The 15,214-nt window shown below is 35.4% G+C and overlaps 1 protein-coding gene and 1 long non-coding RNA gene across 2 annotated transcripts in view; one reads left to right on the top strand and one right to left on the bottom strand.

The window, feature by feature from the left end:
* Positions 1–12,753, bottom strand: part of LOC135293761 (uncharacterized) — a 98,518-nt gene extending 85,765 nt beyond the window's left edge. The window contains exons 1-2 of the long non-coding RNA XR_010355858.1: positions 12,070–12,753; positions 11,870–11,982 (exon numbers count right to left, since the gene is read on the bottom strand). This is a non-coding gene — a long non-coding RNA (uncharacterized LOC135293761). The remainder of the gene's footprint in view (positions 1–11,869; positions 11,983–12,069) is intronic.
* Positions 1–15,214, top strand: part of NALF1 (NALCN channel auxiliary factor 1) — a 433,108-nt gene that overhangs the window by 9,823 nt on the left and 408,071 nt on the right. The window lies entirely within an intron of this gene.

Here is a 15,214-nt window from a genome sequence, read left to right on the forward strand (position 1 = left end):
ATTCTTGTTGATCCTCTGCATCTTAGATTAGATGTTGCCTTCAATTTGCCTGAACACTTATGTAAATGGTATCTTGGGCCTGTCAACAGACTTCATCTCTGTTAAGCATCATAATGAAGTATCTTTATTACATTTTAAAGATATTAGCAATCCAGAATCAGAGGGCATTTTTTATTAAGCAGATGGGAAAAAGATGAGATACTTTGAGAAAATATTTTTCTCATTTCATTCATTCTTTTAGAAAAATAAGAGTTTCCAGTTTGCTGATTGACGATTTGGTGATCGCTGCCCTACATTGGTTAGCTTGCTTTCTGTATTTAGGGGGCTACACTTACAAGTTCTTCCCTCCCCTCAAAAAAAAAAATGGTATAAGACTTATTTATTTAGATAAATACTTGGTTTTCAAGGGAGACCTTGAGCAACTCTTAAATACTTTAAAATCTATGTTAAGGTAATTACATATCTTAAAGACTTCTGTGTGTAGTAATAGACAACTAAATGTTAGATGATATATATAAAAAATTATTTATGTAAACTTATTTTTCATGATGAACAGTATACCAGATGGAAAAGACTTTGCTAGTGTGGAAAGTATATTCTTAACTCATATTATTTGTTGTCCTCATGTGTCAAGAAATGTAATATTTTACTAGTATGACTTCATTTTAGAGGGGTATTTTTTCACTGGTTAAGTTACATTTTCAAAGGCACTAAAATAATCTCTGCTGGGAAAAATTTTTGTATTTGTGTACAAACACACACTGGATTAAAAAAACAGATGTTCTTCAAAATAAAACCCAGCTTGTAGAACAACAACTAAATGGCAAATGAAAAGTCCAATTTGTTTTTAGGCTATTTATATTGAGAATAACTAATGCAAGTATATATATTTGACAATGTACCCACAAAAATTATATGCAAATCTTGTATGGATTCTCTTAGCATTGCCTTCATATATATTTGTTGAAACTAGATTTCTGTATAGAAGGGCTTTAGGATAATCAAGACATACTTCATAGCTGGAAGTGAAAATTCTTGGGTATTGAACAACTTGCAACTTACTATGCAACTGACTGTGGTGATGTCTGGTATAGCACATCATGCTTCAAATGTAAATTATTTTTTAAATATGAGTGAACTGTAAGTTCCAGCATATATTATCAAAACAATAACAATAAAGTTATTTATGTAAATTGTAATCTTCATAACTAAAACATCTAGAAAGAATCCCAAATCCATACTTTGGTAAAGATTAAAATCTCTGAAGGGATTAAAGATAAGTATTACTGTAACATCTATTTAAAATACTGATTGTTAGTAAAGTCCTTCAGCAAGTCTCTGGTGGTTTCCCAGTGGGATGTGCTGATTCTAGCCCTGTTAAAGCCAGGAAATCAGTGTAATCAGTGGAAAAAGATCCATGTCATCAGAACCTCATTTACTGGCCTTTTGTATTATTTAGTAAAGTACCCTGAATGCATCTATTTTGGGATATTGCAAATTCTATACCTCTAGAGGTATAAACCCATCCTTTAATGTTTTTCCTTTCATACAATGTTCAAGCTGTAAATATTGTGGTACAGTGCTTTAATGAGAGACTGGGTTTATTGCAAGCAAGATTTTCTTTTTGCAGAAGGGGACAAGTATGGGAAGCTCACAGCATCCTGAGTGGGGATGCCCCAGCACATGCTGCCTGCCTGGAACTTAGAAGCTCTGCCCTGGAGCAGGGCCAGGGCTGAGGATATATGAGGATTAGATTCCACTGGCTTGAGGTTCTGCACTTAAAAAGGAAAGCAAGTTGAAAACATAGCCAAGGTCCCCTGGGATGACTTAAAATTCTTCATGCATCCAGAGATGAGAGATGTTCATTTCCAGTCCTGTTCTGCTCTGGAGTAAAAGTCTTGATGTAATATTTCTGCAGAGAACCTGACAGAACCTGGACCAGTATTATGAAGAAGTAGGAGTTTCTGAACAAGGTATATTTGAAATATTACCCAATTTATATTGAAAACAGAAACAATTTTTGTGGTTTTTTTTTTTCTTTTCATTTATGCTTTATGATGTAACAATCCTTGGGGAAATGACCCCTATTATAAGCTGAGTTTAGCTAACAAGATAGAGTGTAGCACTGGAGTTCAGGAAATGAGGCTTCCTGTTTTATATTCCAATTCAGTTAGAAGTGCATTATGGTTTCTTTTGTCTCTATTTAAATCTCATAATTGTTAAAGCTGAATCTTATAAATGCACATTTTTTGTTGCAACCTCACTATGAATTTAATGAAATTAAATCATTGATGTAACAACAGCTTTTTAAAATCTAGGTACTGAGATTAATTCCTGGGACCAGAGCAGACAAAATGTACTGCAAGCCAATGTCTGTATAGCAGATATGAATTTAAAATATAATTTTATTTAAATTTGTAAATATAGGCCAATTTTCTTTAGTCAGCAATCCACAACAACATAAACCAGGACTAACTCCATTGAAATAAATGGCTTTACTTGAATGTAATGCTGTTTTGAAAGGGGAACATGGTACCTTTAAAACTCAAATATATGAATTCAGAAGGACAGTTTGACTCAGACAGATTTGTTTTACACACTTTGCTACGAAAAACAATATTCAGACTGCTTTAAATGCTCATTTTCCTGTCTTTGACTGACATTACTAATTTGTTATTGTTGTTGGATTGTTGGGTTTTTTCCCTTTGTTGTTGTGCTTGGTCTTGATTGTGTTCTCTTATTCTATTGATTTTTCAGGCACTGCTATAGAAAAATATTATGAGCTTAAGTTTTTCAGCTATCCAGGGAGAGGAAAACCTTGAAGAAAACAAAGCAAAATTATTTGCCTTTTCCAGCCAAGGGTGTAGGTCATCCACCAGGGTTAAAAGGAGAGATGATGATCAGTAGTATTAACAGTTTAAATCCAGAGAGGATGCTTTGATCGGTGCAAAGAGAGTCTGTATTTATGCTGGCATAAATACAGCTAAAAATTTAAGTGTAAGTTGAAGAATTGATCAGGTAATGGAAGCTTTGCTCTGTGGTACACTTCAACACTCATAAAAATGTAGTAATTTTAACAATGACATCTTAAATAAAAATTACAGATTTGATACACATGTATGTGTGTGTGCATATATGTATATATCTTAAAGGAAGTGGAACAAAGAAATTATTGATATAGGATTAAGCATTCTGGAAAGGCTAGGACAGTTTTCCAGTAGTCCTGTGGAAATCTGAAAAGTCATTAATTATGGAAAATTAAGAAGTACAGGAAAATGTAGCAATTGTTTCTAAATAGTCTTCTTCTTTTTTCAGGATTTGTTTGTTTTCTGTGTGGAAGTGTAAATTACTTAGGGTATTTTCTTTCTTTCATCAATACTTCAGAAAGGTTCTGCAGTAAAAACAGAATACAAATGCATCTATTGTTGGGATGCCCACTAACCCTGTCTTACATTGGTCTTCACAATGCATTTGTAGAGACCCTTTGTGGAATATTTTAGATTATTTTTGTTTCTGTGTCTCTATTTGCACATTACAACAAAGTTTATTGTTCAGCTTATATGTGGGGTTTCTTTTAAGACCAGCACATTTTGAACACTATGATTATCCGGGAGATCAGGTTTTTATTGCTGTTATTTAATGTGATTTTTAAATTTTTTAGGAAATATTTTAAAGGGCAGAATGATGTTAGCTTATTCAATACAAACATGAATTATAGTGACTTCCAAAATATTTTTTTAAAAATATTTTTTTTAGTTTCTGGTGTTTTGTTTCTTTCTAATTGCTACAGAAACAGTCCTCTTTAAATTATGGTAAGAAAGTAAATGCTTGCAGCATGTTTTTTTGGGTTTTGTGCTCAATAGTTTTTACTATAGGTCTGATTTGAAGAGAGCCAATAGAAGTTTGGGATGGAAGAGATCTTTTTCTTCTTTTATAGTTGTTTAGATCTGCAGGAGGAAGAGATATGTTTTGAAGCTTGCAGAAAATATTTGCATCTCAGAGTTTTACCAAAATCTTAACTGGTAGTGAAGATCAGTAGCTCATAGGAAGCAATGTGATAGCTGTGAATATCAGCAGGCTTTTTTTTTTTTTTTTTTTTTTTTTTTTTTTTTTTTTGGGTTACTCTAAAATTGTTCTCCTGAGTACAGGGTAAAATATATATGAATACAGAGATGTTTGAAATGATTTTATGATATGTTTGAAAGAGAAGCATAAGACCTGAAACCCCTTAGAGGTTTTTTGTTTTTTTTCCCTGCAAGTAAAGCACTACTGGGAACTCAAATATTACAGTAATTCAGCAGTGCAGGAGCCCATAACATGCACCATGAGATGCAACTGTGATATTGCTCAAAGGGCTGGTCCCGCTTCACACTTTGTTCCTGACTTTGTGTCTTAATACAGTTAAAAGGCAACTATTTATTTCTTACAGAGTCTGTAACAAACCACAAGTGCCTGAGCTGTGTACAGGCAGCTGCCCTCAGGCTGTCTCCATCAGCATTTCAGTCCAGGTCTGAGGTGTGCTTAGGAAACTTCCCACTCACTCCTACTGGCACACTTACTGCCCCTTGATTCACCACACCGTGGATTGCTGTCTGCTGAAAGTAGGTGCCCAAGAGGTGCACTTGTAATGATCTGCAGGCACTAAGGGATGTGCAGTCCCTAAAAAAGGACTAGGGCTAGCCCAAAGTAAAACCAACAAAACACGTGTGATGTGGGTAGCAGGCTCTTGACACAGTCTCAGTTTACAGAGTGTCTCTACAGAGCCACACTCCCTGCTAATATTTCTATAGTTATAGTTAAAGAGGCTGAAATTCAACCTGGAGATAATTCCCGAAGTATCTCAGCAGTTTCTTTAGGACTGCAGCTCAAGGCCATAAGCCAAATTGCTGAAATGATTCACTGCACCTGGCTCTAGATAATCATGGCAGTAGTGATCATGTATTATCCCTTTTTATTTTTTTTCCCTTTTATCTTCTGTTGGCATGCCTATGCAGGTGATGCAGATTTTTGCTCTGTGCTTTCCTTTCATCTGCCAAGCCTCTGTGCAGCAGAACCACTGCAGCTCTGCTGCATTTTGGGTCTGCCTCTGTCCTCACCGTGGATTTCACAGCACCTTTCCAACACACAGACATAAGGCTGAACAGAACTGTCAGTGCTTTGTTGTGGCAATTCTAGAGTTTTTAGTTTCAGAATGGTGCAAAAATATCTAAATAGTCATGAAAAGGAAAATTTTTTGTGAGGGAAATTGGCAGCAGTGAAACTAGTCTGTCCAGTCTTCATTTAATATTGCCCTCACTATGTTTTAATGTCTTTTCTTGTTTCCTGCTAAAATAAAAAAAATTAAAAAAAAATATTATCATGCAGGGCTCAGGCTAAATTTTAGGTAGCCACTGAACTGACAGTTAGTTATGCAGGAAAGCCTAAGTAGCTGATTTTTTTTTTTAGTTATTTCAATTTCAATATACGTGTGTAGACTTCATTTTGTTTGGATTTCTTCAGGATACAAGATGAAGGTGTGTCCATGTTATGGATTGATATTATTTTTCTTCACAGAGTAAACCTTTTTTCTTTGAATGATTAGAAAGTACTGTGCAGATCATAAAAAAATAGAATTTTGGAAGACTATTTCTCTGCTGATAGAATATTTGCTGTTAATATACAGGGAACTAACTATCTTTCCAGTTTTTATTATTTAGGTATTTTTATTGCGGTATGCCCACTAATCATAGGTCATTGCTCTTGAACCCTGACAATTCATGCCATGTATTGAGTTTGTTTTAAGTAAATTTAATGGACTTGTAGGAAGAAAATTAGTTCTTCTAGAGGACATATTCTAATAATAACAATGTTCCTGATGATCTGGGGTTTTTTTTAAAATGTTTTTGGTAACTATCAGGAAGCTTTCTTACCTTTTCCTCAAGCTTGAAACCTGAGCAGGGATAAAAGGAGGCAGGAAAAGTGGTATACTGACCTAGCAAAAGTGAATAAAGAAGTAATTGGCTGAAATAGTATCAGTGTGTGTGATTGATCAAAACATGAGGAGAATACCTGCCAGGTGATCAGCATTTTCTGCACCACCAGATGTTACTGACCTGACCAGGAACTGCCAGGGAGATCCTGCAGCAGAGACAAGACATTGCCCAGCCAGCAGGAAAAGCAGTTAGAGTGGCAGACAGCCAAAACTGCAGATTTTAGCTAAGGTCAACATAAGAGTAGACAGAAAACATATTCACATAGGACTTCAGTCAAATGTATCTCAGGTTATACTCATTCTGCTTTACCCTGAATCCTGAAGGAGCTGATACTGAAGAATGACAAAACTGAAAAAGACTGTGTTTTTTTGGCAAGCAGGCTGTAGGAACTGACATACTACACTGCTCAGTGATCTGCTTTGGGAATAAGCTTGGAAGGTAAAATGAATTTTACACCAGACCAGAAAAATTTTTGTCAGTTTGCAAAGTTTTTTCTTATATCGTATTAGGCAGCAGTCAATTTATCATGCTTATGATGGAATAACATACATTTCCATATTCTTTTCTATTAATTTTCATGCATGAAGGGATATCTTACTGTTAGAGATAAATTTCACTTTCAAAGGTACTTAGAATAGTGTTCAAAATCATTATTTTCTTTAAATGCGTAGCACTTACACCAAAATTTCATCAAAATCTGGTTCTTGTTGTTGCATGTGTTAAATCTTTTGGTTCTTTTTAATAATTGAGTAAAGATTTCTGTTCGTATAGTTCTTATAGGTTTTTTTTTTGTGTAGCTCTTCTAATTTTTTTTTTTTTAATATCTATTTAGGGGCAAACTATTAGATTGAAGTGGAGCTTAGGGTAGAAGGAAATTATTATATTTATAAGAATTATATTAAGGGGGTAGAGCTAAACCAGTAATCAAACCCAGGAAAATATAATTTTGAATATATTGAAATACTAGTGGAGGGATATGTTGCCTATTTGCTCCTTTCACAAACAGTTTTTAGGCTATATTAATGGCTACTGACTGATGAAGGCATTTAAGTGCAGGTGTTTTTTTTTTGACAGAGAAGGATTTTATTTGTATGTTGTCCATATAAATGAGAATGTCTGTACATCTGCTGTAATACAAGAGTTTCCTGCATTAACACATTACAATGTGGGTGTTACCTGTGATTCTTGGCAAAAAGGATGCATGTATCAAGTGTTCATTCATTAAGATTTTGCTATTAGCTAAAACTACCTGTAGTAGACACTGTTTCACACATTACTATTGCTTTAATTATCTAAAGGAAGACTGGTACAGGCCACACTTCCTGGTTTGATGCAGCCAGGATTGTCCTAAATACATTTCCAACTTGTGCCCACCAGTGGTAAAGATGACAACTGAAAATGTCTTTTAGGATTTAGCTATCTTTTTCACTTTATTGTCCATCACTACCCAGCCTTTTCTCTTTATTGTTCACCATTACCCAGCTTTTTCTCTTTTTTCTCTTTCTTCCCTCCTAAAGCTATCTTCCAAACCAACCTCTCCTGATAAGTTTGGCTGTGGGTCTTTGATGTGGTAATATTATGTATTAAGAAGGACAATTCTGAAAGGGGTAATAAAATATGAGTATCCATGACTGAAGACCTGCAGCTGAAAAGAGTGGTTTATGATGTATACAAATTGGGATAAGAACAAGCTGTGTGCCCATGAAATAGAAGATGATAACTGCAGAGGTGGCTGGATTTTTCATTTTTTGTTTGTGTTGGTTTGATTCTGGCTTGCTGTACTGAACAGAGTACTGTGAGGAACGTTTATGTATAAATCCACAGAAAAATCAAAATCCTTCATGAAAATGGTGTTACATTTCAACTTGGCAACATCAATCACAGAGTTCTATATCTTTGACTTAAATAATGAGAAACAATTCTCTGTTTTAAATATGCTATTTTCAGTTTTTTGGAATTCTTTGTCTTATGAAGAGAGTTAAGTGATAATGTAATTTACTTAATTTATGATCTAAATTTACTTATTTATTATATCTTCTTTACCTTTTCATGTAAAGGTGCCAGGCTTCCCCCCTAAAAATATTAATCTCAGCCTTTGAAGGTTTTATGCCAGTACTCTTCCCTTTTTCTTCCCTTTCTCAACAATATTTTAGATTGTGATTAGTGCCAGAGAAGTATTTTCATTGATCTGTGCTTATCAAGAGGGTCTTCCCCTGCCTTCAGTGGTCATACTGGGTTTTTAATTCTAGATGAAATATTTCATATGGTTCTTTCTCCTGTGCTTCTATTAGGCTTGGCAGTGCTGCATTCCATCTGCCATTGTTTCCCCTTTCACTGAGCTCTTTCAAGCAACCTAAAATCTCCTTGGCCTGTTTTGGCCTTAATTAATCTAAGACTTGTTGTGTCCATTGTAAACATTTCCATCTTATTGTTAGTCCCATTTCTGGATGATTAATAAATAGATTAAACACTTTCATCCTTTGTAAAGGACCTGAGGGCACCCGCCTGTTAACCTTTAGCCACACGGAGCAGTGGCCACTAATAAATGCATTCTGCTTCTGTGTTCTCCTTTTTGTAGTTAATTTCTAGTCAATGACGATGCTTTACTTCTCATCCTGTGATTACTTGGTTTCTCTAAATAGCCTATTGTGGGAAGCATTCTCAAAGGCTTTCTGGAAGTCCAGAAAACTTGTATCTGCCAGTTCTTTCTTATCCGATATTTATTAACATGCCAAAAGAATATTAATAGGTTAAAGACATATACAGGGCATTAGGGCTTCTAACTTTGATCTAACTTTAATACTTAACATTTTTTTGCTTTTAATTAGGTCCTCAATTATTTCTGCAGTAATATGTGTGTGGGAAGCTGAATTCTTTCTCTGTTTCTCTCAGGAGTTACATGAAGATTGCTGCTGTCCTGTGTGGTTCAGTATATTATACTAACAGATTTCAAGGGGAAACCACATAATTGTGATGTTATTTTGTTTAATCTTAAATTGCTTTGAGAGTCTTCAATAAAAGTATCCTATTCTTGAGATACATCAGTCTTTTATTTATTGATCCATTCCAACAATTCCTCTTATGATACTTCAATCATCAAATGTTCCTTTTCTTTATTTGGAAACTCTGGTATATCCTTGGTGCTATGAGTCAAAAAGAGATGTAAAAAATAATATTCTTTCTCTCCTGTATTCTTATCTTGTTAAATTTTCCCTTTAACTTATTGGGAGGGGAGTCATGGTCTTTCTTGGTCGTATTTTTTGTAACTAGTTACTACATATATTCTCATTTAACCATCCCACTTTCCTCTTCAGATGTACCTGTCATTGTTTATGCATCTTATACACCATAGGTACTTAGTGCCAGGTGCACTGGAAAGAGTTGTGGAACTCTTGCACTCCCAAAAGTAACTTGAAGCTTCCATGTTCAAATATCTGATTGGATTGAAGTGTAATTTATCTATTTTATTTTTATTTTTAGCTCGGTAACCCTTGGAAGGGAGAGTAACATGTTTTCTTTAAAGACGAGTGCAGAATTGGAGCCATGTGTGCTGGGTCATGCAATAGCGTCATAGCTGGAAAGGGAATAACAGGGTAAACTTCCATTCTGATGAGAAATCTAGGATGAAAAAGAATCTTGGGAATTCTTACTGGTATACTGTTTCTAAGTACTTGTTTTCCAAATCTTTACCCCTGTGTGTGTTGCAGCATCTATGCACACACATGCCTCATTGTCTCAGGTGTTGCTTTATAAAACCATTGCAATATGCATGGGTTCTGTACCCCATTCATTCAGAGAAACAAGCAGGTTTGGGGTTTTTAAAAAACTCTCTCCTCCAAAAACCCAGCAGGCTCGGGAATGCCATTCTCCACTATTTATATAATTGCCTGGTAGCTGGAGAACTCAGTTAAGAGGTAAAGAATTTTCTGGTGTTATATTTGGTGTCTTCCACAGCTTGAAGATATTCAAAGGCACTTGAACATAGTAAAGCAGTAGGAATAACATCAAGTGGTAGCTGAAAGGCTTTAGATGAGAAATATGTAGCAATAACTTCCTCTGTCTTCAAAACTATTTGGTCTTTTTCTATGTATTTAGAGATGTCCAACTCGATTTTCCGGAGACCTTTTTTTAATGGCTAGTAATAATAATAATTCTAAAATTATTTTGATTAATAAAACTCCAACCACCTCTGATAAATTGTTTTTGATCATATATGTCTTGACATTGTTTTCACCTCATACAGAACTCTGATGCTGAACAATCCCCTCCTCCTTTGAGCAACGAAAGTTGCTTTTATGTCACAGAAAGTGTGGAGTAACTGTTCAAACTCTCCTACCTACCACATTAATGATTCTGGACCTAGGACAGTGCAATAGTGGAATGGCTAGCCTGTTTGCAGCCATTCCCACCTGAGTATACCTACATCAATACATGCCCTCCAGGGAATGTTTTAAACCATTGAAAGCTACAGGGTTTGAAACTTTCCCAAAGCTATATATATGCAGCAAAAGACCCAGAGGAACTTTTGCCTCAGTAATAGCTTCTTCTGGGTCTTCCAACATACACCAGGGCATATTACAAACATCAAAATATGCTCAGTGGATGCAGGCTACATTTCAGCTCCTCCAGGGATGTTTTACAGTGATGGGAATAGAATCCCTTCTCTGTTCTACTCTCATAAGCATTCAAGTAGGAATTACTTAGGAGGGCACTCTCAGAAAACAGTGTTTAAAGGATATTAAGAGGAATGACCTGGCTTTCAGAGATGCTAAGCACTCACACACTGAGTTAGGACACAAATTAGGATCTAATTTCTATCACATGGAAAAAGTTAACACAGGAAGAAATTATTTTCAATGAAACTAAGACAGTTTAATATACTTGGTAGAACAAATGTAGCCCTTTTTGAGTATGAAATATTTTTTTCAGATTTTTTGATGCTTGCCTGTGATCATTCTGGATACTACTGTAAAATATTACAGCCACAATAAAGAATAAAATTTTTCTTTTTATCATTAAGATGTATTTTGTTGTGGGGGTTACTAAGCATACAACGGAAAGAGTGAAGACAGCCTAATAAAAAATTATTGTTTTCACTACAAATGTTTATCTAGAGATGTTGCTGATGCAGTAGCCAGGTGCAATGCCTATGTCTCTTTACATGAGAGAGAACATGCTCTCTATAGACTGCAGGAGGTGAGTTTTCCAGATGGAAGAGGAGAAATTCAGACAGTGTGGTGTGCAGATCCCTTTAACATAAACCTGAGCTGCTTAGCTGACTTAGTACTAGGGATTTTGTGCTTGTAAACAACTCACTTCAAGTTGATATCATGTCAGGTCTATTTGGATGTGATCAGTCATACATGCAGGGGCAAAGGATTTTGTGATAAAGCATTTCTGCTTTCTGTTTCACTATAAAAAGACAATTGATGGGCATCTGAAAAGATATTATAATAACAAAAAAATCATTTTATTTGCTTTCCTGGTTAAGCAGCATATTAAAAGAAGTTCTACATTCACAATGTAAAATTGTGACAATAAAAAACTGTTTGGAGAAATCATTCCTCACACATTACTTTTCAAAGATTTACTGAAGGTCAAAATCTTTATCACGCAGTTTGTGAACAGGTTCAATATTGTTTTCTTCCTTTCTGTAATGAAAAAAATACCTACTTGCCATTTACCTAGTTAGGCTTTTACCCAAATGTTTTCCAAAAGACTGTCACAGATGAAGCGAGCTCAAATTTTTTTAGGTGGTATTTCAGTCAAGAGAAGTCTCCCGCAAAGGTTGTTTTTTTTCTTCTTCTAATAGTCACTTCCCTGAGAATTGATTGTTTGCCAGAACTAGTGTCCTCTTACAGAAGCTCACCATTCAAAGAGTGAAAGAGCACACTTACCATCTTTATCGAGTGGAGGAACTTTCCATACTGCAGCCTTTTGAAACAGGTGCAGCACTAGCTGCTTCCTTCTTGGTGACATTCCATGGTTGTAGCATTTCAGGTGAGAGCCTCTGGAACATAAATTGGGGGATGTACATTAGCACTTCATGAAAGGAAAGCAATCAACCGACTTAAAATAATCCCTTGTGGTTTCCCACCATAAAACTGGATACGTTTTGCTCTGTCTGGCCTGGCTGTAAGATGTTTCCATGTACAAGATGTTCCCATGTGCTGGTAATCACAAGCAGTTGACTCAGTTCCTTGAGATCATAGGCAAGAAAAAGCAACAGTAACTCATAGTTTGCTTGTGGCTGGCATTAAGATCAAGCTAAAATAGGCATTTTGAATGAGCCTTAGAGAAAAGGGTTAACTACCTTTTTGAGCAGTATAAATGTGCTCTCCACACAGCACCTACTGTTCTAAGATGTTTTTCCCTCTAAATCAAGAAAATTATCATTAAAAGCATAATTAATGAGCTCCCTGTGTCCAAAAGGAAGCCAGGGAATAGTTGTTTTGGAAAAATGCCTGTCACTTTTTTTTTTTTTTTTTTTTTTTTAAAGACAGAAAATTATATTTTTTGTACACATTTAAACTTTTAAAATGTAGAAACTGTAATGTACTTGAGGACATTAAAACTGAGTCTGGATTAAGAATCCACATAAAATATCAGAATTCTAGGTACATAAAATAACAATGTTATAAACATCCCAAATACATCTGAAGTGGAAACTTGACTGGCTATTACAGAAAGTTTAGATTGACTACCATGTGATGCTTTCTGTCTGTAATATCTATAATACTATATTTATGTAATGGAGTTTACGAGAAAACCTTATATAAATACCTGGGTGGATGGCTTTACTCAATAAAAAAATTTATGTGCATGAAACCTCTTCTGTTTTGTTAATTCAGGGATCAAGTATGGTATCGCAGAACTTCCCAGATCTAGGAGATCAAGTGTGTTTATTTCAGGCTTTATGAGGGTTCGTGTGTGTCTATTAATTTCATTGGTTTCCATTATCCTCCCAGAGATTTTTTTTTTCTCAGGTCAGTTTTCTTCAAAAAGGCAAAATAATTTGCTTACAGAGAAATATTATCTTTATTTTTGAGGGACCAAATGCACACTGACAGGAAAAGTTAAAAGCTCTTTCTCAAAGATTGATTTTTCTACACTATAATGAAGAGTTTAATGATGTTCTGCATCTTGAATTTGTATTTAAGGTTACAACATGCTTTAGGCTGGTAATTGGCCATTATTGAATTAATAAAAACATAAAATTACCTATCTTTTCTTGATGTAAAAAGGCAATAGGACAGTGTCCTTTTGGAAGGTCTGAGTGCTGTAAAATGTAGCACAAGTGGAGTTAGTTAAATCACTTTTGAATTCCAGTTATGAATATAATTTACAAATAGTTTCCTTCACTACTTTGCACTTCAGCCTAAAAGATGCTGATCATTCATAGAAGAATTAGATTTGCTAACACAGAAGTTGATTGAAGTGGTGGCCTTGGATAAGAATTGTGTGAGTTACCTTTTTTTCTATACTGTTTGTTTTTTTTTTTATGAAGAGGGAATTTTCCAATGTGACCTTTACAATTGTATTCCTTCTATGTACTGATCCAGGGGCTGAAGATGACCTAGTAGACCTCAGAAGTGATATTTAGCTTGGAGATGTTTTCCTTTGTCTGAAAAAAAAAAAAGCATCCCTGAATTATATTTGTTTCACTGGCAGAGAGCTAAATCATGACTCTTCTGTAAATTCTGAATAAACAAGCTTTATGAGGGGTTTTGCTAGGATTTGAAGAGATAGAAAGAAATCCCCTTTTGGGCTGCAGAACACTTGGGATGTAATTTGTCTTAGCAACTTTTGCTGTCCGAAAGCTAAGTGTCTGGTTAAGCAAGTTAACTTGGCTCCCTACACAGTTAATGGGGAGAAATGGTTTCCTCTCTTCTCTAAATAGGCATTTAAAATAGATGGGTTGAATTACCCTCTGGAGTTTCTGCACTCTCTCCATTAATTAGGGAGAGATTCATCAGTTCTAGCTTTAATGTCTAGAAGTTAGACTTCAAAGTCTTGGTTAAACACTGTGTATCATAGAGGAAAAAATAACATTTTCAAAGAATTGTCCATCTTCCTCTGATGTGGGCATTTGTGATAAGGCAAATAAATGTATTATGGGAGCCTAAGATGACAGATATCTAAGAAAGATGGGAGGTTAGACTAGATAGCTAAAATTAAAAGAAATTAATTCTTCCCTGGTTACTCGGACAGCAAGTTAGCCACAAGAACTGCGGATCAGGTGTTTCTGTGCTCTGAGGAAAGTAGGGCTGTGAATCCATCATGTTATGGATGTGCTGCTGATCTCCCATTGCCTTTTCTCCTGATTTTCTGTTAGGAAAAAGCTATATGGTACTTCAAAATATGTTTGAGAAGTGAAGTGTCTCTGCAGGATGTCTCTGCATCAGAGCCTTCTGCACAGTGGAGGCTCTTGATTGCTATGCCTTTGAATGCTTTCCACAGACATTCTGCAGGTTTAGATGTCTAAAAGAGAGGGGGAGGGGGGTTGTTGTTTGCAACAAGACTTTGTGAGTGAAAATATTACATTTGCTATGTGCCAAAGAATGTCAGTTCAAATTATTTTTCCATGCAAAAGCAAGGATTAGGGAATCTAATGAACTGAATCGCTCAAGATGTACATTGTTCCCCTTCTTAGAAAATGGTGTTATTCTGCATAATATTATTTGTACTTCTTTACCACTCAGTGATTTCCTTTTAACACACTCTTAAAAACAAGCTTATCTTAAACAACAGTCTGGATTTCAGTACAAGAGGTTCTTTCTAGAAAAATTTCAACTATTTACTATCAATGAGTCCTTGCTGCCTAGTTTGATTGCAAACCTATTTCTCTAGGCCTTGGTTTAATGAGTAAATTAGTGCAATGTCAAGTAGAATACAGATGTGCAGGATGCCAGCTACTATCCTCTAATTGCCTGTGTGCATATGCTTGTTCTCTGACAGTATTGAGAGCAGTTCACCACTACTTATAATACTGTGTCAGTAGTAATACTGACCCACATTGTCAGTATTATTAAGCAAACATATGGAAATACTGAAGGACATATTAAGAGGTGGTTTTCTTCCTTCTCTTTCCTCTTTCTCCCCACTCCCTTCCTTTCATCCAGGGTCACACACAGAAAAGAGTGGGGCACAAAAAGAACAAACACCTCTCTAATTGTCTCCAGGCAGTTGTTCATAGAAGAGTCACAGTTAGAAGTTGAACAATAACAATGAAATGGGGAAAG

This window comes from Passer domesticus, chromosome 2 (assembly GCF_036417665.1).
Source record: "Passer domesticus isolate bPasDom1 chromosome 2, bPasDom1.hap1, whole genome shotgun sequence".
Lineage (NCBI taxonomy): Eukaryota > Metazoa > Chordata > Aves > Passeriformes > Passeridae > Passer > Passer domesticus.